Genomic DNA, 26,997 nt, shown 5'->3' on the forward strand with positions numbered 1-26,997 from the left:
CATAAGAGTTTTTCCTTCCACTTAAGTACCAATTCTGATTCTGCATTTGGTTCCCCAGAGATAGCTAAGGAGCGTATACTGGCTGTTGATTAAGAAACCTCAGCAGTTTGGATTGGGGACGGTATGCCTCAGGCAACTCATGATGTAAGGTGGAGTCGGACAAAGGCATAGGGGAGACCATTTCCGTCCTGGAGGTTGGTGTAGGATTTCCTTCCTTTTTCAATAGTGTTTGCAAGATTTCCATAACCAAGCTCATCTGAGTCTTTAGTTGGTTGATCTCTTCCTTCAATGCAGCTTGGTCTTGTTGGAGTTCTTCCACAGTGGCTTGAGACATGCTTCTAGTTCTAAGCGTACGTCGAGAAATCATCTAGTGGGGTAGAAACAGAAGGTGGTATAAGGTTTTGCTTATGAGATGCAAATGATGCATGAATGCGATGTTTGTTTATGAATGAATGATTGATTTATCATTTTCACAGGGTTTTCAAGCATGGGTTCATGGTTTTGGACCATCGTGACGAAGCATGGAGTTAATAATGACTGCTTAGTAAACCAAGGTTCTCGCTTTGTGTGATCTAAGGCTTTTGGAAAATTGGGTGTAAGACACTGCCCCTAGAGTCATGGACTTCCTTGACTGTCAACCGCTTATGTCAATTTACTTGTCAAGCGACTGCTCCATCAAAGTCATCTACTCTAAGTGAGATCTTCGTATCGACCCTTACGAGGAAGGTACCTCGGTGGCCTATACTACGCGACCATCGGTCTAGGCTAGCCATAGTTTTAAAGGTTCTAAAAGGGGTCTTAGGGTCATTGACTCTAGTAAAAGAAAAGATGCTTACGTCGAAAGCACGACGGTCATCAATCCCCTTAAGAGAATCTACCACTAAGTGAGGTTCTCGTACGACCCTAACGAGGAAGGCGCCTCGCGGATCAATACTACTCAACCTCCCCTATCTCAAGCAAACTCTCAGACTCGGGTGGGAAGTATTCCACACAAGGTTTTTTTTTCCTTTGCAATCATTATTGCTTCTAAAATTCTTCGTCACAGAGTCAGGGTTTCAGACCTACAGGCAAACAAATAAAATATGCACAGGTTAGCAAAGAAAGCAATATATATAGAAAAAATATATAACAAATAAATCTCCATGTACGTAAAAGAGGAACAACCCAAACTAGGATAGACTTGCTTAGGGAAAATCGTTACCCCAACAGAGTCGCCAGCTGTCGCTACCGGGATTTCACGATAACGAAACCGGGACTAAAGAGATGCCAAAGAGAGGCAAATTCAGAAGAGTCGCCACCGAATTTTATTTAGTTTACCTCTATCAGAGAGGAGAGGGGAAATAGTCTATAAAACCCTCGGAAGAGAGACGCACATGGGAAGCGCTAAAAGAGAATAAGGAATCGGTCTCGCAACCGAGATTTGGATTCGGAAGTCGGTTACGTAAGGGGAAGGTATTAGCACCCCTTACGTCCATGGTACTCCATGGGAACCATTTGGGTTGTTTTACATACATGGGATTTATCTGTTATTGTTTTATTTTCAAAAGAATGTGTTAAAAGAAGGGGGTGTTTTTGTTATTATAGTGCTCGCCAAGGATTGGGGCCCTAATGCCTATGTATCACTCATTCGGGGATGAGGAATCAGAGCTCCGTAGTTCGAAGTAGAAAATGTTTGTGTGTTGGTTGATTTTACCTTTGAAAAAAGGGTTTTCGGGAAGATGCCCTAAGGCAAAAAATTGAGTTTGATGAGTTGTATTATTTTTACCTTGAATAAGGGTTTTATGAAATGAGTGTTTGTGATTATATTGTACTAAAGTCTATGGGCGGAGGTAATTATTCTAGACAACAAGTCAAGCGTCTTGCGTCCAAAATAATCAGAGTAAGGGTAGGAATGCTCCATTCTCACTCATTCTCCACCATTTAAGGCTCGTGGGGCACAATAATAATCGTAATTATTAAGCATTTTTGGATTTGATTATGAAAATGCCACTTGGCGTTGAATCAAGGGTTTGTTTTATTTTGATTATGAAATTTGGCTTATGCAACATGAATGCAAAGTAACCAACAAGAAATTAAAGAGTCTCATTGTAAGGTAGCCCAAGAAAAAGCCTTTTGTGTGCAAAAGTGACCTAAGCTAAACAAAGGATAATGGTCTTATAAACATGTCCCCCTAAGGTGGTGCCATGATGCCATTCTTACAACATGCATGTAAGTTACGGATGAAAATCCAAGTGTTTACAAAGTATCACAAAGAGTAAAGGAAGGCCTCCAAGCAAAGGTCCTAAGATGAAATCCTCTAAGTCTAAGTTGATTAAGAGTGGAGTGAATATTTTTGGTCTTATAATTTTATCATGTTTATGTTATTTTTGATGTATGATGACAATAAAATAAATAACAAGTAAATAAGCATGCATGATGAGTTTGTACGATGATGATGATAATGAGTACTTGAATGTAAATTACAAGGTAATGACATAGAAGTAAATCACAAGATAAAGAGTGACAATATCACAATAATAATGGTTAGTGAATGTAAATGACACATTAAGGGATAGCTTATCATTGATGCAAAGTATTGAAGATGATTGAAAAATCAACTAACAATAGATTTGTAACAAAGAAAGTTATGCAACCCTAAGTCCATGGTTAGTTAACAATAAAATAAATTGCAAGGAAGTAAAGTGCAATAATATAAATGTTAGAAGTTAGTAGTTAATGGTTAGTGGTTAGTAGAATAACAATAAGCAAATAGAATAACAAGTTAATGTAAAGAGAATGGTTTCATATATGTATCAAATGACCCAAACATGGTTGAAATAGAGGTAACCTATCAATGCCTCAAAGTATCATGAAGGATCTATTGATCAATCATTAATAGGTTTGAAACATTGAAGGTTTTATAAACTCTAAACAACCATAGCCATGATTTAATAGATCTCATCAACCAATAAATATAAATGATAACAAGAAACAGAGTTTTATTGAAAATGGTGGATAAAAAGTAGTAAGAGCAAAAAATCCCCAAAAGGGTGTAAACCCAACAAAAACCACTTGTCTCAAAGTTGACTCAAATATCTCTCAAAATACAACCCAAGAGTAAAAATTCATTTTCAAACACAAAACAAAACCAAAAATATCAAGGAGTTTGAGTCCAAAATATTACTAAGATTGTGGTGTCAAAAATAGGTTTTGTTGTGTTTGGGTTTGAGAATGAAGCAAAAAGCTTGGAAGAGGGTAGTTATGGTTGTTGTGGTAGAAAAATGGAAGGGAAGAAAGTTGTATGTTTATGTGGTGGTGGTGAATGATTATGTAAGTGAAGGTTACAAGTTTGCTACTGTTTTTTGTTAGTGGAGATAGTGGATTTTTTACATGGTGGTTGGGTGGTTCAAAGGAGAAAAGAGGGTTTGGGTGAGTTAGGGTTTAGGTTGAAAAGAGGGAGCTTGAATGTGATTTGGACAGAGGTTTTTGTGGCTTTCAAGCTTGAAAAATGAGTGGGGATAGTGCTCTATTTATAGGGGAAGCAAAGGGGTTGAAGTGGGTGAAAGAAAAGGTCCCCTGGGTAAAAAAAAATGAGTCACTTCTGTTGTCTACGCAGGTGTAATCGGTTACCCTAATTAGGGTAATCGATTACACAATCCTAAAATGGCCAAAAAGTCAGTTTTTGGCCTGTGTAACCGGTTACCCTTATTAGGGTAACCGGTTACCCTGTTTTTTTTTTATAAATTTTTGTTTTTTTTTATAACCTTTTTTTAAAATAATGAATGTATGCATGTGCAGTAGGGTCATGGATCAGATGAAAATTGTATCGGGGTATGGTGAATTTTGGGGTATGACAACACCAAAGATATTCGTATAAACCGAATGTCAAAAACCTTGAATTCTCTAGGACAACCGTCCACCATATTCACTGAAGAGTTCCCATGAGCGGGCAAAGGGTTTGCTTTCACATTTGGCGCACGGTCCTCAAAGGACACCATACCATTCTTCTTAAGCTTTTGAACCTCATACTTCAATGGATAGCAGTTTTCAATATCATGTCCGGGTGCTCCTTGATGAAAGGCATAACGGAGCTCAGGTTTATACCACCAGGGAAGTGGTTCTGGGATTTGCGGTGGGTTCCTCGGTTGAATCAAGTTCTTTAGAACTAGCGAAGGATTCAGCTCTGCTTACGACACAGGAATCGGGTCAAAAGAGACCTTCTTCCTCTCAAAGTTCTATTGATGATGATTGTTGTTGGTATTGTTGTTGTAGGTGTTCGTTCTTTGTTGCGTTGTTGTTGTTGACGTTGATGTTGTTGTTGAATTGGTGTTGCTTGTTGATTAGAAAATATCGAAATTACTGATGACACTTGATGATGATGATGTTGACGGGGTGGTGGATTTCTTCTAATCTGAGGCCTCCTCTGCCTCCCACTGATTACTGCATTGGTTTCACTATCCTTCTTCTTACCAAAGTTACTACCATATCTCTTACTCGTTGACGCCTCATCTTTTGACAACCGTCCCTCACGGACTCCTTCCTCAAGTCTCATCCCCATATTTACCATTTCGGTAAAATCACCGGGGGGCACTAGCGATCATGTGTTCATAATAAAATGAACTCAGGGTTTTCAAGAAATTTTTTGTAATCTCTTTCTCCTCCAAATGAGGAGTGATCTGGGCAGCCAACTCCCTCCATCTTTGCGCGTACTCTTTGAATGTCTCTTTGTCCTTCTGAGACATCGACCTCAACTGGTCTCCATCCGGTGCCATATCCATATTATACTTGTATTGCTTCACAAAAGCCTCTCCTAAGTCGTTGAAAGTGTGAATGCTTGCACTATCCAACCCCATGTACCAACGGAGTGCAGCACCAGTCAGGCTATCTTGGAAGTAGTGAATAAGCAATTGATCATTGTCGGTATGAGTTGACATCTTGCGGAATACATCACAAGATGACTGAGTGGACAAGAATTCCCCTTATATTTTTCAAAGTCAGACACTTTGAACTTCACCAGGATTTTGACATTGGGCACCAAACATAACTCGACAGCACTCTTCCCAAACAGATCTTTACCTCTCAGCGTCTTCAATTCCTTGCGCAACTCAAGAAACTGATCTTTCATTTCGTCCATCTTCTCATACACATCCGGACCCTCAGACGGCTCGGAACGATAGATGGTATCCTCTACGCGAGGCAAAGTGTGCACAACGGGAGGTGGCACGGACATGACCGGGCTAGATGCCGGCATGGAAGAAAATGTAGGTGCAAAGCCTTCGGGCACAAAGTTGGGCGGCATTCCCCGCGAGAATCCGGCAGGAATATTCGGCGCGAAGTAGGCGGTAGCAGCAGGCATGGTAGAGATAGTCACCTCTGAAGTAACAGTCCTCGCAGGAGGAGTTGCAGGTGTTGGAGAAGCTTGACTCTGAGCAGCAAGAACTGACTCCATCATGGCAGTCATGCGGGTGATCTCGTCCTTCAGCTCTCTGTTCTCTTGCTCTAGGTGTTCCATGACTTTCTGATGATTGGCTCGGGTGTTGTACCGGTGAGTCCGCTTGGCTAAAGCACAGAAGAAACACCAATCAGACATCTGGAGAAAACCTGCTTATGCGAATGATGCATGAAATGCAATGCTTGATTATTTTTATTTCAAGGAACTTACTATATCATTTGCAAATATATAATATTTAAATGGCTATTACAACAATTTGATATGACCAAAAATCTCTTTTTATTTATATAAATTGGAAGGATTACACTGAGTATAATTTCATAAACCAAATGAAAAATACAAGAGAAAAGGAGACTAGTCATCCTAAGGATCCCTAACAACAATGTTAGAAGATCTGGTTGTAGGCGCATACTTCCTTCGAATGCGACGGATCTCGGTCTCAAAAGAAGCCTTCATCTGAGTCTTCTTGAGGACAAGCTGATCAACAATCTTCTTCCAAGCAACGGAAGGTTGAGGCATGCTAGAAGATGAAACCTCTGGCTCTCTCTGTCTCTTCGTCACTCGGTCTTCAAGTAGCTCGATAAGTGCATCTTTGTCCTTAGACTCCAACTGCAACTCTTCATGCTTCTTGCTCAAAGCACGGAAACGCTCTTTCCACATATCCTTCTCTTGCTTCATCTTGATGAGCGCGTCTTCTAACTCCTCTACATCTTAGTTAAGGAGAGTTAATGGCTCAACCACAACCATAGACATAGGTCTTTCACAAGGATAAGGCATCTTCAACTCCATAGCTCTCTTCTTCACCCAAAGAGTGTAAGCTTCCAAAGCTATACAATTGCACGGACCAAGCTCGAATCTTCCTTTCCTATGCACATTATGTCAAGCATGCATAATCTTCTGCTTCGAATGTTAGGGATCTTTACCCTCTTGATAGAAAAGACCTTCTAACAAAGTGTTATTAGGTTTGTCTCTCAAGGGGAACCCAAGTTGACGACGAGCCAAAGCAGGGTTGTAGTTAATTCCTCTTTGTGTACCAATGAGAGGCACATTAGAGAATTCACCACAACTATTAATAATCTCCAAACTGCTTAAGGACGGATCATACCAAACTATATCATCATTAGTGAGAGACATAAGTCTCTGAGACCACCTTAGACATTGTTTGTTCTCCACAAAAGCAGGCGTCTGAGGCAAGTGCGAAATAAACCACTTGTACAGAAGAGGAATGCAACAGACAATAGTTCCACCACCCTTAGAATTCCTTAGATGCAAAGAGAAATACATATCACCCAACAAAGTAGGCACGGGATTCCCAATCAAGAAAAGTCTAATGGCGTTAACATCAACAAAAACGTCAATGTTAGGGAACAAAGCTAATCCATAGATGAGCAACACAAAGATAGCTTCAAAAGCGTCCACACTACCAGCTTGAGCAAAAGTAGTAGCTTCCTTGACGAGGAAAACAGATGGCAACCTAAATAACCCTTCTTTCTTCACCCAATGAGCCTCTATCTCATACTTCTTCAAGTGAAGAGCCTCAGCAATAATACTAGATTGGGGAATCTCCTCCAATCCACTAAAAGGCACTATACTAGAAACAGGTATCCCCAAAAGATGAGAATACTCCTCCAAGGTAGGCACAAGCTAAAAATCTAGGAAAGTGAAACAATGGTAGAGAGGATCATAGAACTGCACTAGCACACTCAAAAGTCCTTCAACCACATCAGCAGACAAGATAGACAGAAGCTTCCCATGACGTTGTTTGAAGTCCAAGGGATCTAATACAAAAGATGCTAGCTTCCTTAACTCTTTCAAATCGGGACATCTGAAACTGTACTTCTTAGTGTTCCTTCGTCCATAATCCATGGTCTCAAAATATTTGCAAATGACACCTTAGTTCCTTGAAATTTTCGTGTGATGAATGTTATGATGCGCATGAATGCATGAATGCAACAATCATAAATAAGGGATCAAACACAAGGCAAACAAAGGTCAAGGGATGAATCAAGTCATTGTCAAGATCAATCATCCATTTTGGTGGATTATGGTTTACACCTTATCAACACCCAAGTTCCATTGATATTGACAAGATTTGATTAGATCAACCAAGAATCAAGGGTTTGTTGCAAGTCACGAGCATGGATTCTGGGTAAGAACCATCCCAAAGGAGTAAACTAAGGATAAAAACCTGTAGATCATGTTCTAAAAAGTTCCCAGAGTCTTAATTCCATCTATCGGATATTACAGGTTAAGATGACTGACTCGTCGACCCATAATATTCTCAAGAGAAACTCGTCTGAGTGTAGTATCGCGTAACAATTGTGATCAAGTCTACACTTGAACAGTTTCCACACTACATCCTAAATAGGCCAAGATGGGTTAAATGTTCTAAGGTCCTCAGCTTCTCAGACCCAATTAGAAATAGTAATGCTTAACCACAAATACTTGTGTGACATTTCCAAATCCAAAGGAGTCTCCACTGAGCAGATGGATCTCAAGCCAACTTGTTAAGGAATACTCCACACAAGTCTAACATGACTATACCATCCTCCTATCTTAATTTCACTCAAGTTCGGGTTAGAACTTATCTCACCACTCAGAGATCACCAAGCACAACAAGCAGATTATATCACACATACATATATACAAACATCACATATATACAAATATATTCACACAAAAAGTAGGCTAAACCCACTAGAGACTACTCCCCATCAGAGTCACCACTTAATTTGTGTAGCGGGAAATTCATGATCATCAAGTTATTGACAAGCTAGAGATCAAATAATAAGAGTCGCCACCGCGCTTTTATTGTTTCCAAGGGAAAAGGGAAAAAGTACGAACAAAACCCAAAAGCAAGAAGTTTTCAAATCAAAACTAATAAAAAGTCAGAGATCATAGGTAAGGGGGTTGGTTACACAAAGGGAAGGTGTTAGCACCCAAAGTGTCCTAGGTACTCCTAGGGAGCCCTTTTTGTGTGCATATGTATTTGTATAAAGTGATGTTTACAAACAAATAGAATGGGGGGATGAGAAAATAATTCATTAATTATATTTTTGTGTTTGACAAGACCTTCGGTCTTGTGCCTACATACCAACATAAAAATGAGGGATCAAAACCTCGTAGTTCGTGATACAAATTTCAAAATGGATGCATTGATTTTAACAAAATTTAAGTTTGAAAGGCACAAAAGCCTAAAATGGTTTGAATGAGTTAGTTCTTTTTGGATTTTTTTTGAAAGTTTAAGTCAAGTATAGTTAAGTTTATTTACAAGTCTGATTTAAGAAAAGAATTTTGAAAATGCAATGGAATAAGGCCAAATTTTCTATCTTTTTGCAAAAGTGGTCAAAGTTTAGAACAAAAGTGGTTCACACAAAGAAGGTTTCGAAAACATGGAGGGAGAGATTTTGAAATTAAAGTAATGGGGAGAAGATGAAGAGACTATCCTATGTACAAAATTAAAAGTTTAGAGTTGAAAAGATCTGACCAAATGGGTAGCAATCCAACAGACAAGAATGTCAATAGAAACCCAGAATTCCCTTGGACTTTTAGAATCAAGCAACACACAAATGCACAATTATATTATCTTGAAGAGCAAGGCATCAAATAAAGATGGCCTCATCCAAGCTTATCCATTCCATGATCTTCTTTAAAATAGCCCATGCAACAAATGAATTCCACAAGTCACAGGTTCAAAATAACATCTTCACAATAATCATGTTGCATATGAACTTAGAGATGTCTTCAAAGATGCATCAGATGAAGTTTCAAATTGCAAGCACTTGATTTCTCAACAAGTTGGCATTGGCCAAGTCCATTAGCATAGGAAGGTTGCCTAGATTCTAAGTCCATTTGTCTAAGATCAAGCCAACAGTCCACTCAAAAGTTTTTTAGGGTTTTTGTTATTATTATGTACATTGATGGTCAAAGACCACACAAACAAGCAAAGTACACAAACAAAAATATATCACACAATATGGTCCAAATGGACAAAGTGAAAATTGCATTAACATGAACAATTAGAATGATATGAACAATGGCAAATGAAATAGAGTGCTAAAAGTAAATTGCATTAAAGTAAAAGCTTGAAATTAAAAGTTAGTAGTTAATAGGTTAGAAGTTAGTATTGTTTTGCTTTTTGCTTTTCATTTCTAGACATTCTTTGGAGAACACTCAACTCACTTATCACAAGCATGAATCCATGAGCCAAAACATTTTCCAAAGGAAGGAAAGAAGGCCAAGTGTCCACACAATACCATGAAAGAGGGGAGACTTACAATTTCACTAACTAGAATGCTTATGCCTTTTGTGTCACAAATTTAGCGCTATGTTAAGCAATCGTAATTGGACTTATGTAGAAGTCACAACTATTTGAGTTCGGGCAATAGAATTTTGGTGTTAATGCATGTTAGAGACATAGTATAATGGACTATGCTCATGAAACATACCACACACAAAAAGAATATGCAAAAGGTGTGGCCTAATCTCATCCATACTCATGTCAATTTTTGAATCAACTAGCATTAGGACTTTGAGATGTCATAGGCCAAATGGAATGAATGAATGAAGAAAGGGAATAAGATGAAGTGAGAGGAGAATGAATGAAATCACAAATTGGTCAAAGGAGGACTTTTACCAAATTAATATCATCCATTCATTTTGGGAGATGGAATGTACATTCCACCAATCCCCTAAATCCAATGGTATTAATTTGACAAAGTCAAATCAATCTTGACCAAGGCCCGACAACAAGAGTTAAACATAAACAAGTCATCACAATTGGTCAACAAATTTATTTGGCATTTATTCAAATTAAAAATAATAAAATAATAAATTTAAATTAAATATGGTTTGTCCAATTCCTAAAACCTCATCAAAACACCAAAGAAGTGGCCATGAGATTTATCATAGGTCAAACAAGGTCAAATGACCTTGGAGAATTTTTTTTATAATTTTTGGACATTTAAAAATATTTTTAAACCATTAAAAACAAATTCAAAATCAATTAATTCATGAAAAATATTAATAATGATCCAAAAAATAATTTTAATTCAGAATATGAAAGAGAAAAATATTTGAAATTTTTTGATGAAAGTCCCATATTTTTTAGATCAATATTAAATTTAATATGAATTATTGAAAATAAAGCAAATAAAATGAAAATTAAAATATCAGGAAAAACGTGGACCACTTGATCTCCCTTATTAATTGAGGTGGTAGATCAAGTGGCCAGGAACACGCGTTCCACCGTGCACTCAAGTCAGCGCGTGGCAACATTGGTAATCAAAACGCACGCTCCAGATTAAAACAAATTACATGGATCTTGTGGTTGTGAGACATGCCAGCGCATGGCCAGAGCTGTAGCTCTGGTCTTCTTCTCCGGTGGACCTCATCGGACTGGTCCACCATCAACCATCACCAAAATTAAAAACAGGGACATGATTTTAAAGTAAAAATGGCACTGAGCTCGAATCTGGCCTCAATTCAATCTAACTCCAAGTATATTGAGAGATACATGGAGTTGAAATTTGAGGTACATGAACTGAGTTGCTTCGATTTGGCCTCAAAGCAACTCAATCTTCTTGCCTACATTGGTAGGACTTCTGACAACCAAAGAATCAATAGAATTGAGCAAGAATTTGAGAGAATCGAAGAGTTCAAAATTTCTGGAAAATACCTTCAATGGAGGTCTGGATTCAACTGATCTTGATCTTGCTTGTGCTTGGTCTCACTCCACTTGCTTACAGAAGAAGGATTATATGCTTGAAAGGCTATGGATTCTTGGAGATTTGAATTTCAAAATAGTGGAAATTCAACCTCAAATTCAAAAGAATTTCTCAGGCTTATCCTTTGCAAAGTGAGGGTTTGAGATGGAGGATCAAAGCTGGCACGAATGTGTGTCAAATTCTGAGCAATTGAAGCTCTATTTATAACTGAAATCATTGATATTTGCACACTTGAAATCACTTTCCAATTTTTGCAAAATGGTGATACATGGGTGCATGAGCGTGTACAGGCCCATGAGATCATTGCAATAAGTCCACAAATGAATGTTAGATAGTCTGAATTGAGCTTGGATTGCAAGGCAAGTGTGCATTTGAATTTGAAGTTTGATCCTTGCCAAGTGATGTCACCATGTTCATGCCATGAACAACCTATACATTCCTTGTCCAAAATGAATGAATTTGATCTCTTTGGAAAGGTGAGATCAAGAGGAACAACTTTCATGTTCAACATTTTTTCATTTGGAGCTTGGAAGTTGGAGAAATTTAAGGTGGAAGTTTGGAAAATTTTGACATATCAAAATTTTTCTAAGTGTCAAGCCATATGTCTCAATATTCCACCTTACTAAACTTTTTATATGAGCTTCAAATGAGAAAAGTGTATTCATAAACGTTGTAGCTCTCTCAAAGGCCTTCAAAACGGTCACCCATTTCATGTAATTTGGTTTTAAAATGATAGAGTTATGCATTTTTGAAGTTTGGAAAAATCACTTGATCAATGGTATAGGTCAAAAGTGACCTATAATGTAACCTCATATCACATGCTCAAAAAAGTTGAATTAGCTTCCACTCCAAACATCAAAGTTGAAGTAGACACATTGAATTTTATTGTGCAACTTGGAAATCTTTCATCTCATAAAAATTGAGCAAGTTATTGCCTTGGGAAGTTGACTTTCAAATTAGGGTTTAGACAAAATGACCTATAATGTTTCAACATAGAAAATGATTTTCCAATAAAAACTATATCTAGGTCTCAACATGAAATTTGTTTGGAATGTCATTTAGAGTAAGTTTTATCTTGGAATCATTTTCATATGGTGAAAATTGTAGGAGATAGGGTCTAGGGAGACCTAGTTTTGATTAGATGAATTCATCTACCCAACCACCATCAACCAACTTGCTAACTTCCAATTTTCTTAACTTTATTGGCTCATGGTAGATCATATATGCATAATATGATGAATTTTGAAGTTTCCCTTGAGAAATTTGATCAATTGGTGAGATAGCTTGTTGGAGAAGTTACTCAAGATACCTAGTCAAACTAGGGTTTCCAAGGCAAATCACCCTCAAACTCTTGAAGAAAACTTGATCAATATAATATGTAGAGAACATTGGGATTAATATATGATGTTCATAACCATTCTTGAATCAATTCTTGGTTGTGCTCTTTGTTCATGAGGGTCTCAAACCCTAGATGTGAACTTGATGAATCAATGGAATCATGCCCTTCCTACAAAAGAGTTAGATAAATACAAAGACATATTTTTGGTATTTTGGTTAGTGAAATGATAAAATATAAGTATTATATAATCACAAAGTGCTTGGTAATCTCTCCCAAAACAAACCCAATGAAAGAGGGGTAAGGAGGATGCCAAGGTATGATCCCAATGCTAATGCTTATGATGGAATTGCATGAGGGATCTTAGGGTCAAAATTGGGGTCTTACAATGTGCAATGTCATCAGTTTATAAATAATGAGTTCTAATTCCACTTCTGTGCCAGTCATAAGAAGTTCTAAAGATGTTAAAGTTGATGCAACAATGATCTTTCTGCTTCTGTGATGATTCACTCCTGAGAAGCTTTTGAGGAGATGATATGTTGCTATTGTAACATTCTCTCAGTTTGTGCTTCTGTACATGAATCTGATCATAAAGCTTCTGGAGAATGGAAAGCTTCTAAAGTTGGGTTACTCAGTTGAAGATTCTGAATATCTCAAGCCAGACGTTGAGGTTATCAAGGTTCTGACTGTAGACTCTGAAGACTCTGAAGATTCTGAAGATACTAAAGATCTCAAGCCAGACTACCGATGTTGTCAAGGTTCTGACCGAAGATTCTGAAGTTTCTGAATCCAGCTTTGTGTTTCTTCATGTCATCCTTCATCAACTTTCATCATAAGCCAATAAACTTGAAGATAAGATCAAATAGGTATGTGATCAAATAGTACATAGTACAAATCAAATATTATTTCCACTACCTAATTTCATGGGAAAGGACTGTACTATACATCACACATGTCACTGAATTTGTGGGCGAAGGATAGTATGCAGTATCACTCCTTTAACCATCCAATAGTGAACAGCCGCTCTATTTAGTTTCCCCATTTTTCTCTCCAATAGTCTTCTTATTATATAAGTGGAACTTGGATACTTGAAGAGAAATAAGAATACTAAAGTGTTGCGAAACTTGACAAATTTTATTTGTGAAAAGCTATCATCTTTCTATACAGTTTTTCTTTAAGTATTTGTTTATCATTTGTGTAAAATCTATTTGTGTAGAAGCTACTTGTAACACACCAAATATTATTCAAACTGTTTGTTTGATTCCTTAAGGAGACTAGGGTATAGTCAGATTCTTAAGAAGACAAAGAAAGTTATTCTTTGTGAGTCCTTAAGGAGACTAGGGCATAGTCAGATTCTTAAGAAGACAAAGAAGGTTATTCTTTATGAGTCCTTAAGGAGACTAAGGTATAGTCGGATCCTTGAGAAGATAAAGAAGGTTATTCTTTGTGAGTCCTTAAGGAGACTAGGGTATAGTCAGATCCTTAAGAAGACAAAGAAGGTTACTCTTTGTGATTATTGTAATCAATTGATTATAATGGATTAAGTCTTTGTGTATAAGGCAAAATCACCTTGGCAGGTGGACTGGAGTAGCTTTGAGTTTCAAGCGAACCAGGATAAAAATACTTGTGTTTTTATATCTTTATTATTTACATTTAAGTGGTGTTCTTGAGTTGGCAAAAAGCTTTTGTTTTGTAAAACCCAATTCAAACCCTCATTTCTTATGTTTTTCACACCTTCAATACTTTCCCCTTGTGTAATCAACTTCCGAACCCATACTTGGTTGCGAGACCAATCCATATCCACATATACATTGCATTCCTTGTGCATTCACTTCCTTAAAGATTTTATTGACTATTTACCCTTTCCTATTAGGAATAAATAAAATTCGATGGCAACTCTGTGTTTGCCTTTTATTTTAAGAGGCACACCTTTTTGAACGCCTAGTTAGTTTATTCCCGAAACCTCGGTAACAACAATTCTCTCTCCCCTTATCTCTTTCATTTTCCAATTAATTTCTTTATTTCGATTTTTTGATGCATATTCAAACATTTTTTATAAAATGTCTTTAAACTCTGATTTCATAAGTGATTTTGTTTTAAATTAGGGATTTTCAAACCTCCATAATTCACCTATCTTTTGTGTATGAAGTTGTGAGTGCAACTTCTGTTAGATGTGTTTTGTATGTGTCAAAATTAGGATACTTTAGCGTTAATGTATATTGGACGGTATCCTCTGATTCTATATGTTCATCTTAGCATTAGCAAGCATAAACGTATTTGGAAACTACTTGGAAAAGGTCTCATGCATCAAACATGCATAAAAAATCAAATTTTGTGAAAAATAACATTACAGGTTGAAACATGCAATTACAGGTCGATCTATGAAAAAACTTTACTGGCTATAGGTCAACACATGCATTTTATAGGTCGACATGTATGTTATAGTATTAAAGCTTGTAGCTTCTGTCTCATGTGCCGAGTCTTCAGGTCGACACATAGGGAGCGCATAACAGTTAGAGGTCGACACGTGACTTTAGACAGGTCGACCTATGCATCAAACAGGTTGACACGTAACTTTTACAGGTCGACCTATCCGATGTAATTTTTCAAAAATTCATATTTTTATCAAGTCCTTTGCATTCCTTTTTGCCCTAAATCACCCATGCATATAAATACTTCATACATGCATCCTTTTCTTGTAAGGTTTCTAAAGTGAGTAAAACCTACATGAATCCAGGATTTCAAAGCATCTCATCATCTTTAATTCAATCTATGCATACACACAATCAAACTACATATAATCATTTTTTGATTAGGTGTCATCTTGATTAGGATTGATAACGTCCAATTAGGTTTGATGTACCGAGAACATTGGGTTGAGATCTTTGAGTGATTCAAATCAGAAAACCGTGATGGGGTTTTCCTTCAGGATCTTTAGGGTTTAAAGGTTTTGGACAAGATTGTGCAATTCATATCCGATTGAGTGAAAGCCTTGAGACTAGGTGTGTCGTGCAAGGGAGTAGCGTGAAACGGTGGATCGTGTTAACAAATCTTGGGTTCAACAAGTGTGCGCTTAGGATTAATTTAGCCAGGTGAAAGCCTTGAGACAAGGAGGTCGTGCAAGGAAGTAGCAACAATAGGTGAATTGAAACGACTTTGTTGGTGTCTTGATTAATGTTTGATCAAGGATTTTGGAGGTGTTAGAGTCAATAACAAACTTAGGGTTTGTTAGTTTAATCTCTCATCTCTTGTATACATACATTTTCAAAGTAAGATTTATAATAATAATATCTCAATTTGAATTCGAATTAAGGACAGACGTATCCATGGCGATGTCAATTGGGGAACTGCTTAAACAAATCCTTGTGTACTCTCTCTCTCTCTCTCGGTCTCTCTCTCTCTCTCTCTCTCTCTCTCTCTATTTATCTATCTATTATATATATATATTATATAATATATATATTATATATATATAATATATATATATATATATATATATATATATATAATATATAATATATATATATATATATAATTATATATATATTATATATATATATATATATATATATATTATATATATATATATTTGATTACTTTGATCTCTTGATCAATATTGTTTGGATGATAATTTTTTAATCATTTGTGAAATTTGTGTTGTTGTAGTAATCATATACCATTTGGTAGTGATTGGATTTCTAAGAACTACATTTACTATACAAACATCCAAACTTTGTTGATCGCATGCAAAGTGTTCGACAAATTGTTTCAACTAGTTTTTTGTGTGTTGTTATCATTGGAGATAAACCTTTACTATAGTAGAGTATTCAATTTGTTATTTAAAGTGTTTTTAATAAACTTGTGAACTATTATCATACCATTGACACCTTTACGAATATCCGGGCTATTCAATAGTAGGTTCGCTTAGACGATTTTTGATCCGGGAAATATTTGAAACTTGCTTCCGCGCCATAAATCTTTCTAAGCCAAACTTTCGGATAAATTTTTAACTTGGGATCTAATTACCCCCCTCTAGATCTAGACCTATCGTCTAACAAGTGGTATCACGAGCTCCGGTTGTTTCTGGTCTTAAGATTATCTTATTAGGTAATTGCTACTGAACCTAAAAAGGCATATAATAGAGCACCTATTTTCACCGGCAAAAATTATGGCTATTGGAAAGCTTGTATGAGTATCCATGTCAACTCCGTTACAAGGGTATATGGGATGCAATCATCAATGGTCCAAATGAAATTACAATGACCAATGATGAAGGTGTCACCATACTAAAACCGGAAATTCAATGGAATCATAATGATAAGAGGTTGTGGTCACATGATTTGGAAGTACAAAATATTCTCATATCTGCTTTAGGTGTTTATAAGTATTATCGTGTTTCTCATTGTGGTACCACCAAATCTATGTGGGACATATTAGAAGTTGCCCATGAGGGAACTAATGAGGTCAAACAAGCTAGAATCAACATATTAAACCAAGAGTTTGAACTCTTTCGTATGAAGCATGGTGAAACCATTGCCGACATACAAAAGAGATTTACACATCTTATTAATATATTGAGTGCTCTAGGTAATCCCATCTTCAATGTTATTGCTACTAACAAGGTTTTAAGATGTCTTAATAGAGAATGGCAACCCAAGGTCACCGTGATTAAAGAATCGAATGATCTTAAAGCACTTGATCTTACTACTTTGTTTGGTAAATTAAAAGAACATGAGCAAGAACTCACTTGCTTGGAAAAACATGAAAAAGAGTATGAAAATAAGATGAAGAAAGAGAAAGGTAAAGACAAGGAAGAGGTGAAGAATTTCATTGCTCTAAAGACTTCTAGTTTTAAGTTCTCAAATAATGAGCCTAGTGAGTGTGAAGAAAAGGATGACAAGAACTCAGATTATGATAATGTTGGGTTATTTGTCAAGAGATACCAAAGGTATATTCGGAAGAATAAAGTCAAGCACTCTGAAGGAAACTTAGCCAAATTTAGAAAGGAGTCCAAGTCTTCAAAAGATGGTGAGAATAAAAAAGGTAAATTTATAAGCTCTTGTTATATTATGGTGAAATTGGTCACTATAGACTGGAATGTACCATGATTAAGAAAGACAAAGAAAGAGGGAATCACAAGAAGTCTAGTAAATCTAGAAGAGCTTATGTAGCTTGTGAGACTGCAAGGGATTTCTCAAGCGATGAAAACTCCACTTCAAGTGTAGAATCGACCCGGATTTGTCTTATGGCTACTGGAAGGAATAAGAATTAAGTAAGTCCTTCTAAACTTGAGCTTACTAGTGATTTATCTTATTCTCCATTACAGAGTGTTTTTGATAATCTTCATAGAGAAGCATTAAATGCTTTTAAGAAATTAGCTTCACATGAAAAGATATTTTTGCAACTAGAAGTTAAGCTCTTAGAGTCTGAAAGGAAGTTGGAAGCAATTAAGCTATCCATGCTAGATGTTCAAAATGACAAGATTGAGGATGAAAATTATTCTAAAATTGCTTGTGAATCTTGTCATTATTGGCAAGAAGAAATAAATGCTCTTCGAGTCAAATTAGACAATACCTTACAACCTAAGAGTGCATTTTCTATTGATCCTTCTAAGTATGAAAGGTCTTTGAATCATTCATACAAAAAGCATAAAAATTTCAAAAAGGATTTGAATGGTAAAAGCATATCTCATCGTAATCTATCTTGTCATTATTGTTGCAAAAAGGGTCATATCGTTGAAAAGTGTAAATTTAGGAAGATGTTAGTTCCTAAAGGAGCCTCTCAATGGTTGCCTAAATGCAATGTTGACTTCACTGACTTCCAAGGACCCAATAAAAATTGGGTACCTATTTCCTTTGTTTAAATCTACAGGTTGAGTGTCTTGAATCTACCGAAAAGATGTGATATCTTGATAGTGGTTGTTCAAGGCATATGACGGGTGACATATCGCTTTTCATTGACTTTGTACCAAAGAAGAAGGGGTTCGTCACTTATGGAGATAACAACAAATGAGTTATTCTTGGGAAAGTTAGTGTAGGTAATCCCTCATCTACTACTATCTCTGATGTAATGCTTGTTGATGGTCTTAAACACAACCTTCTTAGCATTAGCCAACTTTGTGACAAGGGTTTTAAAGTCACTTTCACTAATACTTGTTGTTTATTTGAGCATAATAAGAAGAAGGATTTTTTGTTTAAGGGCTTGAGAGTCAATAATACTTATATGCAAAATTTAGATGATATGTCCTTGGTTGGTACTAAATGCCTTACTACCATGAGTGAAAACTCTTAGTTGTGGCATAGGCACTTAACTCATATTAATTTTTACTTACTAAACAAAGTAACCTCAAAGGATATAGTAATTGGTCTTCCTAAAATGAAGTTCCAAAAATACCACCTATGTGAAACATGTCAAATGGGGAAGTAAACGAAGGTCTCTTTTAAATCAAAAAATGTTGTTTCAAGATCTATACCTCTTGAACTTCTTCATATGGACCTTTTTGGTCCTTCTAGGACCAAAAGCTTAGGTGGAAACTATTATGGATTTGTTATAGTTAATGATTATTCTAGATTTTGTTGGGTTATGTTTTTGTCTAGTAAAAATGAGACCTACCCGACTTTCAAACAATTTGGTAGATTGTTCCAAAATTAATTCCATCTGAAGTGATCACGGAGGAGAGTGTGAAAATATTCTCTTTGAAAAGTATTGTGAAAACATGGTATTGAGCATAACTTCTCGGCTCCTAGAACTCCACAACAAAATAGGGTTGTGGAGCGTAAAAACTGAGTTTTAGAGGAGTTAGCGAGGACAATGCTTAATTAAGGTAATTTACCAAAGTACTTCTGGGTCAATGCTATTAGCACGGTGTGTTATGTTTTGAATAGGAATTTGATACGTCATATTCTAAACAAAATCACCTATGAATTACTTAGAGGTAGAAAACCAAATGTTTCTCACCTTCATGTCTTTGGATGTAAATGCTTTATTTTGAATAATGGAAAGGACAATCTAGGTAAATTCAATGCTAAAGCCGATGAGGGTATCTTCCTCGGATACTCACAATCTAGTCAGGCATATATGGTCTATAACAGGAGGCTACTTATTATTGAGGAGTTGTTCATGTCTCTTTTGATGAGTCTTTTACGAAAAATGTTGGGAAAGGTATGCCTTTTCATGATATAGGTGTTTCTTCGCATGACATTCTCAAGGAAGTCGGTGAAGGGATTGATCAACCTCAAACGGATGAAAATGAGAAAGTAAAAGATGATGATTAAGAAGAGGAAAAGGAGGAGAGTCCGGCTGCAGTGGATAACCTTCCTTTGACTTGGAGAACATCCAAAGATCACCATATTGATAATATTCTTGTAGATATCATAAGAGGCTTTACAACACGCTCTAAGATAAGTAACTTTTGTTATCACTTCTCTTTTGTGTCACAGGTTGAGCCTAAAAATGCTAAAGATGCATTATTTGATAACCATTAGCTCATGGAAATGCAAGATAAGCTAAATCAATTTAAAAGGAATGATGTTTGGGACCTTGTCCCGCATCCAAAACATCATCAAGTAATAGGCACAAGATGGGTTTTTAGGAACAAGATTGACGAAGATGGAGTGATAACCTAAAATAAGGCCCGATTAGTCGCTCAAGGGTATAATCGAGATTAGGGTATTGACTATGAAGAGACTTACGCTCTGGTCGCCCGACTTGAGGCCATATGCTCTCTTCTTGCCTTTGCTTGCTCTAAGAATTTCAAATTATTTCAAATGGACGTGAAAAATGTGTTTCTGAATGGTTACATTAATGAAGAGGTATATGTTGACCAATCTCTCGGCTTTGAAAATCATGAGTATCCCAACCATGTTTTCAAATTAAAACGAGCTTTGTATGGTCTTAAACAAGCACCTCGGGCTTGGTATGAGCGACTAAGAAAGTTTTTGATTAATCAAGGGTAATTAAGGTGAAATGTTGACACTACTCTTTTTATTAAGCGCCATGGAAATGATACTCTTCTTGTTCAAGGATGACATTATTTTTGGATCAACTAATATGCAATTTGTCAAAGAGCTTTCTAAGCTTATGCAGGGAGAGTTTGAAATGAGCCTCATGGGAGAGTTAAATTACTTCCTAGGTCTTCAAATCAAATAACATAATGAAGGCACATTTGTTTGCCAAACCAAGTATTGCAAGGACATGCTAAAGAGATTTGGCATGGTTGATGCAAAGTCGATTGACACTCCGATGGCTACAAACGGTAACTTGGAAAGGAACGAAAATGGTAAGGATGTAAAAGTGAAGAAATATAGAGGTGTGATCGATTTTCTTCTATATCTCATTGCATCTAGGCCAGATATCATGTTTAGTGTCTGTATGTGTGCTCGATATCAATCGACCCCTAAGGAATCCCATCTCAAAGTCGTCAAACATATTTTTAGGTACCTACATGGTACTTCGAATTATGGGTTTTGGTATTCCAAAGGAAGTGATTATAGCTTAGTTGGTTACACCGATTCCAATTTTTCCGGTTGTAAATTGGATAGGAAAAGTACTAGTGGGACTTATCACATATTTTAAAATTCCTTAGTTAGTTGGCATAGCAAGAAACAAGTTTCGGTTGCATTGTCAACTGCCGAGGCAAAATACATAGCGGTTGTAAGACCCCAATTTTGACCCTAAGATCCCTCATGGCATCATAACATTGCATTTGCATAGCCTCAAGGATCATGAGCATCTTGGTTCCCTTTGCCTTTGGGTGGGACTCCTTGTGATTGGTTTGAGATCACCAAGCATGCTTGAATTATACATCATTGTTTCTCTTACTTTTGTTTATTAAAAAACAAAAAAAAAACAAAAACAAAAAAAAAAGAAGAAAAACGAAAAAAATATATATATATATATATATTATATATATAATATAACAAAAAAAAATTGGACTTGGGCCTCTCTCATTTGAGCCCACAGGTCCACAAAAACCAGGTTATAAATTCAGAGTTTCAGTGAAACAAAGAGATGTCATTCCTATTACCCTGGCAGGAAAAAGAAAGTGAGAGAAGAGTTAACAGAGTTCAGAGCAACCTCTAGAGGCTGAAGGGAACTCATCGGCAAAGAACCAATTCCCTCTCATATAAACCCTCAGATTGCTCTGCAAATCTCACGGGTGTAACTCAATTTCAATCGATCCTCCCCAATCAGGTATGCCCTATTTCCACTACTTTATACTTTCAACCTGAAATTTCTTGACACCCTTTAAATGTATGTGTTTGACAAGAGGTTTAGGCCTCCTGCCCTTGGTTGCTTTTTGTGAGCTTTTTTGTGAATTTTAATGGCATGATTCATGTGGTTACATTTTGATTTGGGGGCAACTCTTGATTACCCTATCTTGTTTCTCTAACCTGTTTGTTGAGTTTTTTGTGAGGGCTCACATGACTCTTGCAGAGATGGCCTGGTGTTCCACTTTATTTGTGGGATACCCCCTGGAGGTTTATTCCGATTACCTGTGCTTAATGGCTTGAGATATTTGTTTGTGACTGCTTATTCCAAAGGATGGGAGATACTTGGATCATCAATATGATCTCAAGAGGGGAACTCCTAATGTGGTTTTATTTTCTTTTCCCTTATCTCTTGTATGTTTAGGAATTTAACCCTTCTTTTTTTTCCCCATTCTAACTCAAGCCAAAACTTTTTGTGCAAACAATAACTTTTGTTTTCAACATTAGAAACCTAAGCCTTATGCTTTTGATTTTCAAAACTTATTTTTCATAATACTTATTCTGAATTAAACCTTTTAATCCACTTTGACCATATTTTTGTAAATACTTTTAATTGGTAAATATAACCCATTCAAATACTTTTTGTGGTTTCAATGGCCACCTTCTTAATCAAACCCTTTTTTTATAACCATTAGCTATTAGGTTTGAATTATCCTTGAGGTAGATATAATACTCACCTTTATCCTTAGTGATGGACAATGAGTCTTCCATGCTTATTATAGGGTTAACCCCTCACTAGCATGTTGAAGCTATCCTCACATGGTGGATTTGTGGTTTTAGGTTGAGTTTTCTCCCTCTGATAACAAAAGACCTTAAGGTTTTTGGACCAATCAATTCACCAACTTTTTTTTTTGAATTTTTTTACCCCGAACTACGAGGTTTTGATCCTAATCTTTTTTTAAGATGGTACGTAGGCAATGGGTTCATCCATTCAAACACAAAATGTAAATAAATTTGTATATTCTTTTCTCATCCCTTCAATCATGTTTGCACAAATAAATTTTCACAAAAAAAAAACAACAACCTTACAACAAATGTGAAAAGGGCTCCCTATGAGTACCTAGGATGCTTTGGGTGCCTAACACCTTCCCATTGCATAACCAACCCCCTTACCCAGATCTCTGACATTTTTACTAGTTTTTGATTCGATAAAACTTTTAGGCTTTTGTTCGCTTTCTAACCATTCCTTTGGATAAATAGAAGTGCGGTGGCGACTCGACTTGTATGATTTACCTTGGATTTAGTCAATATCTCTAATGGTAACGAATACCCCGCTACAGAAAAATGGCGACTCTGCTGGGGAATGATAAATCCTAGTGGGTTTTGCCTACTTTTCATATTTGTTGTATTGTATTGTATTTTTAATTTTATTTTTTTTGTGACATATTTTTGTGCAATTTGGGATTACTGTATTGTATGTAATGATTGAATTGTTTGAATATTAATTCCTTGTATGCTTGGTGATCTTCGTGAGATGAGTTCTATACCCGAACTCGAGTGCACTTAGGATAGGAGAATGGCATAGTCTTGTCGACTTGTGTGGAGTTATTCCTTAGCAAGTTGACTTGCAAGTCCATTCACTTGGTGGAGGTTATGTTGGGATCAATAATGTCACACAAGTAAGTTGTGGTTAGACATTACTTTTCCAATATAGACCTTAGAAGTCAGGGACCTTAGTTTACCAAACCCATCTTGACCTATGCTTAGGATGTAGTGCGAAGGTCGTTCAAGTGTAAGATTTGATACGATTGTTACGCGATACTACACTCATAAGAGTCTCTCTTGAGAATATTTTTGGAATACGAGTAGTCGTTTCTCCGATAATATCCAAAAGATGGGATGATGACTATGGGAACCTCTTGTAGAACATGTTTGGCAGGTTTAAACCTTAGTACACTCCCTTTTGGGTGGTTCTTAACCTAAACTCCATGCTCGTGACTTGCAACAAACCCTTGATTCATGGTTGATCCGTTCAGGTATCCTTAATATCAATGGAACTTGGGTGTTGATAAGGTGTAAACCATAATCCACCAAAATGGATGGTTGATATTAAGGATAACATGATCCATCCCATGACCTTTGTTTGGTGTGCTTTGCTTGATCCTTGAGTGTGATAGTTGCATTCATGCATTCATGCACCCATTTGCATTCATATCATCAAAATAATAAGAAAATTTTCAAGGAACTTAAGGGGGTTTATTTGCAAAATTTTCAGACATGGAAAGACAAAGAAGGAATACAAAGAAGTACAGTTTCAGACAACCAGACTTGAAAGAGTTAAGGAATTTGACATCTTATGTATTAGATCCCTTGGGTTTCAAGGCTCGTTTCGGGAAGCTTCTTCCTCTTCTGACCACTCAGGTGGATGAAGGATTGATGAGTGTATTGGTGCAGTTTTATGATCCCTTGTACCGTTGCTTCATGTTTCCGGATTTCCAGCTTTTGCCTACCCTTGAGGAGTATACTTATCTTGTGGGTATACCTATTCTGGATCAGGTGTCGTTTAGTGGCTTGGAGAGTATTCCTACTTCACAAGAGATAGCAGACATGTTGCACATAGATGAATCTCTGGTTGGTGCTCATATGACTACCAAAGGTGGAATTCAAGGTCTCCCTTCTGAGTTCCTCATTGATCAAGCTACTATGTATGGGAAGGCCATGAGTGAGGACGCCTTTGAGGACATATTTGTACTTCTCATCTATGGGCTAGTATTATTCCCCAACATCGACAAGTTTGTGGATGTGAACGCTATTAGGATTTTCTCTACTCTTAATCCCGTTCCGACTCTGTTGGGTGATACCTATTTCTCTTTGCATATGAGGAATGCAAAGGGTGGTGGCACCATTGTGTGTTGTTTGCCTCTATTGTATAAGTGGTTTATTTCTCACTTACCGCATACGGTCGCCTTCAAGGAGAATAAGGGATGTCTACGGTGGTCCACGAGACTTATGTCTCTCACTAATGATGATATCTCTTGGTATAACCATGTGTGTGATGGTGTGCATATTATTGACTCTTGTGGCGAATTCTCCAATGTACCTCTTCTTGGTACATGTGGTGGGATTAACTACAATCCTGTTTTGGCACGTCGGTAGCTTGGGTTCCCCTTAAAGGATAAACCCAATAACATTCTGTTAGAGGGTGTATTCTTTCAGGATGGTAAAGATCCCCAAGGCTTGAAAGCTAGGATGGTCCGCGCTTGGCGCAAGATTCATAGGAAAGGAAGGAAAGAGTTGGGTCCTAAGAATTGCATCGCTTTGGAGCCTTACACTGTTTGGGTTAGGAAGAGGGCGTCTGAGTATCTCATGCCTTACGAGTATCCGAGACCTACACCTATGATTATGGCTGGGCCTTCAACCCTCCCTAATCAAGGAGTAGAGGAGTTGAGAGACGAAGACCGTTCACGTGCCTGGATCCAAGAACGTGAAGAGTTGCTTCAGCAGATTAAGGAGAAGGATGCGTTGATTGAGTTTCTTGAGCATCAGGTTATTGATGACCCTGATGATGTATGGACTTCTCTACTTCCTCAGTCTTCTAAGTTCTGGAAGAGGAAGTATGATCGACTCGCCAAAGAGAAGGTCGATATGGAGGCAGCCTACGAGAGGGAGGTGAAGAGGCTTCGCGCATCTTATCTTCCTGTGTCCCGAGCTTTAGATGATTGTTTCTAGGGATCCATAGGATGATTATTTTCCTTTTCTCTTGTATATGATTGACGATACTGCACTTCTTTTCCCTGATATTATTTGATGAGATATTTCCATATGTGATAAAATGCTAAATATTTCCAGAATTTGCAAATAAAACTCTAAAGTTCCTTTGAAATAAAAAACAAATCATATGCATAAGCAGGTTTTGTTTCCGGTCCCTTGCCCTGTGGTTTAACTCCGTGTCCTTCATTTATTTTGAAGACAAACTGACTCACCGGTACTACACTAGAGCCAACATTTCAAGACTGATGGATCACTTAGAGAAAGAGAACCGCGAGCTGAAAGAGGAAGTGGCCAGATTGACTGCCCTAATGGAGTCACTCATGGCTGCCCAGAGTCAGTCTTCTCCGACACCCTCAACTCCTCCCCAGAGGACGGTTATCTCCGAGATTGTCTCCTCAATTGTGCCCGCTGCCAGTACGCACTTTGTTCCAACAGCCATGCCAACCGGGTTCCCGTGGGGGATGCCTCCCAATTTCATGCCTGAGGGTCTCGTTCCAGCCTTTGCTTCTATGCCGGCATCTAGCCCGGTCCTTGCTGTTCCTCCTCCTGTCGTGCATACTTTGCCCAGTGTAGACGACACCATCTATCATTTTGAGCCGTCTGAGGGTCCAGATGTTTATGAGAAGATGGATGCTATGAACGATCAGTTTCTTGAGCTTCGCAAGGAATTGAAAACTCTCAGAGGAAAGGATCTTTTCGGCAAGTCTGCTGCCGAACTCTACTTGGTTCCAAATGTGAAGATCCCTGTGAAATTCAAGGTCCCTGACTTTGAAAAGTACAAAGGAAATACTTGTCCTCTCAGCCACCTGTTCATGTATGCCAGGAAGATGTCAACTCAAACCGATAATGACCAACTACTCATCCACTACTTTCAGGACAATATGTCTGGTGCCGCTTTGCGTTGGTACATGGGTTTAAAGAACGCGAACATCCGATCCTTCAATGATCTTGGCGAGGCCTTCGTCAAGCAGTACAAGTACAACGTGGATATGGCCCTCGATAGAGATCAATTGAGAGCCATGTCCCAAAAGGATAAAGAAACATTTAAGGAGTATGCCCAAAGGTGGCGAGAGGTGGCAGCACAGATCGTGCCTCCGCTAGAAGAGAAAGAGATGACTAAGATCTTTTTGAAGACTTTAAGTTCTTTTTATTATGAGTGGATGATTCCTAGCGCTCCTTCTGACTTCACCGAGATGATAAATATGAGGACGCGTCTAGAAGAAGGGGTCCGTGAAGGACGGTTAACCAGAGAAGAAGGCTCTTCCGCCAAACGTTATGGGGCGTTTGCAAAGAAGAAAGATGGAGAGGCACATGATGTGACCTCCCATGAGAGACCAAGAAGACCCTTTGTGATGAGGAAGACCGAGCGTCCCGCCGGTAACCAACATCAGGTGGCTCATATAGCACCTGTTTTCAGAGACAATCAACAATATCAGCAACAACAGCTTCGTCCGCAACAGCAGGCCTACCAGCCTCGAAACAGTAATCAGACCAATACAAGTTACGAGAGGAAAAGGGTCACCT

This window comes from Lathyrus oleraceus, chromosome 2, assembly GCF_024323335.1.
Source record: "Lathyrus oleraceus cultivar Zhongwan6 chromosome 2, CAAS_Psat_ZW6_1.0, whole genome shotgun sequence".
Taxonomy (NCBI): Eukaryota; Viridiplantae; Streptophyta; class Magnoliopsida; order Fabales; family Fabaceae; genus Lathyrus; species Lathyrus oleraceus.